Source organism: Bombina bombina, chromosome 8 (assembly GCF_027579735.1).
Source record: "Bombina bombina isolate aBomBom1 chromosome 8, aBomBom1.pri, whole genome shotgun sequence".
In the NCBI taxonomy this organism is placed as follows: domain Eukaryota; kingdom Metazoa; phylum Chordata; class Amphibia; order Anura; family Bombinatoridae; genus Bombina; species Bombina bombina.
The window spans coordinates 13160-17500 of NC_069506.1; positions in this window are offsets into that span (position 1 = coordinate 13160).

The following is a 4341-nucleotide window of genomic DNA, read 5'->3' on the forward strand; positions in this document are numbered from 1 at the left end:
TCTACTACACTATGTAACTGAATTGCTGGGCCCCCAACTCTCCCCGTCCACCAATCGCTCATAAAGAGGCTATATCTAATATCCCCTTTATCCCCGTGGGCTTTTACCCTAGAGATGATGGGACTAATAATGAGGGAGCTAACCCCTGACTCTCCCGAAGAGGCCCTACACACTTAATACCTTGGCATAGGCAGCAAAACTCCCCATAAAAGGAGCTACCTCACTAGCCTTAATCCCATCCCTCATGGATCTGCATAGGTTAACTGTTGTATTTGTTACTGCAAGCGTAGTTGTTTATCAGGCCTTTCATTTACGAAAAATGTTGTCCTTGTTTTTGTATTTGCACTTGTTTTTTCAGATTTTCTAAGTTGATTCTCAGTTTATATATTGCATTTTACTCATTGACCGGGTGTGGAGATACTGACCCCACACTTACTTTACTCTAACCTTCTATCCTTTTCTTCTATAGGTTGGAGGTATTGTACAAGTTTTTCTTTTTATTGTTTCTCTACTATTACTAAAATCTGTTTCTACACTAAACTAATCTCTTACTTTACACTTATCTTTATCTCTCTTCTCTCTCCCACCTTCCTTCTCCATCCTCTTCCCCTTTTCTCTCCTACCCTCCCCTCCCTTCATCCTTTTTTTTTTTTTTTTTTTTTTTTTTTTTTTTTCCCCTCTCTCTCCCACTCCCTCAATTCTCCCTCGCTCACTGAATTCTCAGCACTACTAAACACTTAAACCACAAAATGACCTCCCAAACAGCTCACAACCTTTCCATCATGTCCTTAAATGTTAAGGGTATTAATATACCAGAAAAGAGATCACATCTCCTTAGGGATGCGACTAGGTTGAACTGCGACATACTATTCCTACAGGAGACTCACTTCAAAAGAGGTAGAGAACCGAACTGGTCACACTCCAAATTCCCTCACACTTTTTTTGCATCCGGCACCTCCAAGAAAAATGGAGTGGGGATACTTATCCGCCACTCGACGCCTTTTATCGCACAGCAGATAGATAAAGACCCAGAGGGCCGCTACTTAATAGTGGTGGGCACTCTGCATGGCCGCCCAGTCACTCTCGCTAACGCCTACTTCCCCAACCAAAACCAACACAAATTTATGTCACTACTTACCAGCAAAATTTTGGACCTTCTGAAGGGAGCTCTGCTCCTAGCAGGAGACTTCAATCTGCCTTTAGACCCTCAACTGGACACCTCCAGGGGAGTGGCCTCCGCTCCACAGCGAATAATTAAACTATGCAATAGTAGATTGGAGGAACTTGCAGTTCACGACACATGGCGCACCCTACACCCTACAAGACGAGACTATACTTTTTTTTCGCATCCTCACGATGTATATACCAGAATAGACTACATATTCACTGATCAGTCTACACTGGCATCAGTGTTGAGTATTCAAATTTTGCCCATGACCTGGTCAGATCATGCCCCGGTTCTTTGTAGACTGAAATGGCCCACAGTACCTGACCGGCCATTTATTTGGAAACTTGACGATTTCATGTTTAATAATCAACTAATCAGAAGTAAGATTGAAAACACTTTGACTATTTCACTTTGAATGACACACCTGAAATCCCTAAACACACAATATGGGAAGCACATAAATGCGTCCTGAGAGGGGAACTGATCAAACAAAAAGCCATTTTGGCGAAACAAACAAGCATCAGATATTCTTCCCTCCTATCCAACATAAGAGAACTAGAAGCCAAACATAAAAAAGATCCAAAAGATAGCTCTACCCTTGATTCACTGACACAAGCTAGAAAAGACATCCAAGATATCCACACATTAGAACACCAGAAAATGGCACTGAAAACCCAACAAAAATACTATGAGTTTGGTGACAAACCGGGGAAACTGTTGGCACGAGCCATTAAGAGGAAGACCCTGAAATCACACATTCACTCACTAACCGACAAGTCAAATAACACCCATACCAACAGCCCTGGTATAGCTGAAACCCTAAGGACATATTACTCTGGCCTTTATAATCTGGAAGGCCCTTCCGGCCTCTCTTCAGAGGAAGATGAAGCGCAACCCTCTCCTGACATGAGCCTATATCTGAACTCAGTCACCTTACCTACTCTGTCACAAACAGAGGCAGAGGTTTTGGATGCCCCTATCTCCCCTGAGGAGGTATTACATACCATCGAGGGCTTGCCTTCTGGCAAAAGCCCAGGCCCTGATGGCTTTAGTGCCAAGTATTATAAAATCTACAAAGCTGTATTAGCCCCTCACCTGGCCCGCCTATTCAACTCTATAGACTCCTCCCAGGGCTTTCCCCCCCTCCATGCTGTTAGCTCACATAGCAACTATCCCTAAACCGGGAAAACCAACCAATAAACCAGAAAACTTCCGCCCAATTTCCCTCCTCAATGTGGACATAAAGATATTCGCGAAAATCCTCTCAACTAGGTTAAATAAATTCCTACCCAATTTGGTATCTCCTGACCAAGTGGGTTTTGTCCCAGGCCGCGAGGCAAGGGACAACACCATAAAAGCTACCCTACTTGGAAACTATGCCCAACTAAATAAGATCCAGGCGATCTTTGTCTCAACCGACGCCGAGAAAGCCTTCGACAGGATCAGCTGGAAGTTCCTGAAAGCGGTCCTGTCGAAAATGGGGTTTGGTAAAACCTTCACACACCGAGTCTTTTCACTTTACACAGCCCCCTCAGCACAAGTCAGGGTCAACAATATCCTCTCTGAGCCATTTAGCATAAAAAAATGGTACCAGACAGGGGTGTCCTCTGTCGCCACTACTGTTTGTGTTGGTGATGGAGGTCTTGGCCCAAAGAATTAGAATCAATACTAAAATAGGGGGAATTCAAATCGGGGAACAGGAGCACAAGTTGTCCATGTATGCGGACGATGTCCTGCTATCATTATCAGACCCTTGCAGGTCATTACCCGAAGCACTGCGAGAATTTGAGGAATATGGTAGATACTCGAACTTCCATTTAAATAAAACCAAATCCGAAATTCTAAATATTAACCTCCCCCATGAAGAACTCAGCCACTTGTCTTCTTTGTGCCCCCTACGCATACAAACCCACAAATTAAAGTATTTAGGGATAAACCTTACCCCATCTGCGGAGGGTCTTTTTGAAGCAAACTATACAAACTTGCTCACAGTGATTACGGGTGATCTCTCCTCATGGAGAAACAAACCTATCTCCTGGCTTGGGAGAATAGGCATTATCAAAATGAATATTCTGCCCAGAATATTGTATTATCTCCAGACTCTTCCAATCCCCCTCCCGTCCCATTTCTTACACAGACTACAAAATGTGCTGGAGGAATTTATATGGAGGGGGGGGAGACCGAGAATTGCACGAAAGACCCTGTACCTGCCGAAAGACAGGGGGGGGCTAGGGGTGCCACATTTGGCTTTATATAAAAGTGCCATCCTCTTGCAACATCAGGCGGAGTGGTGTCATAACCTTCAAGATAAAACTTGGGTCCAAATATGTAGAGTAATCCTAGGTAGGCAGAACACTGGACTGTTGGGGTGGATCTCACCTAAGTCCAGACCGAAACTTATCACCGACTATCCCTTCATCAGGGAGTTTTTCACATGCTGGGATAGATTGCTAATAGAACACCCACACATCTCCACAAACCCCTCGCCTCTCACATCCTTCTTAAACAATCCAGACATACCCTTCACCTGCACGCAGAGAGTAATGGTGGATAAAACACAGGTGCCACAAGTATCCTTCCATCGACTCCTCACAGATCAAAAACTTAGAACCCGGTCTGAATTGGAGGGTTCCGGCCTTGCTCTTCCCTGGTACTTTCACACTCAACTTCAGCACTTTCTAACGACACATAAAAAACTGCACTACATCACCAGGAAACCAACCACCTTTGAATCCCTGTGCCTACTCCCGCAAACACCGAAACATATGATCTCCATCACCTACCGCTTGCTCTCCTCACATACTGACACCCCACTGCCTACTTACACACGATATTGGAACAGAGAACTTAACCTACCCCTGACAGATAAAGACTGGGGGAAAATATTTAGAGCGCATGCAAAGACATCAGTCTCAGCAAAACTACTGGAGTCCAACTTTAAATACTTGTCAGGATGGTATCTCACTCCTGCCAGATTACAAAAAATCTATAAACAGACAGATGGAAAATGTTGGCGGGGTTGTGGGGAACCAGGTACCCTTCTACACCTTTGGTGGGGTTGTGATATTGTAAGATCATATTGGCACTCAGTGATGACTGCCATGGAGAAAGTGGTCGAGGCTTCCCTGCCTAGAGCACCTAGCATCCTTTTGTATCATGACCTTCCCAAGTTT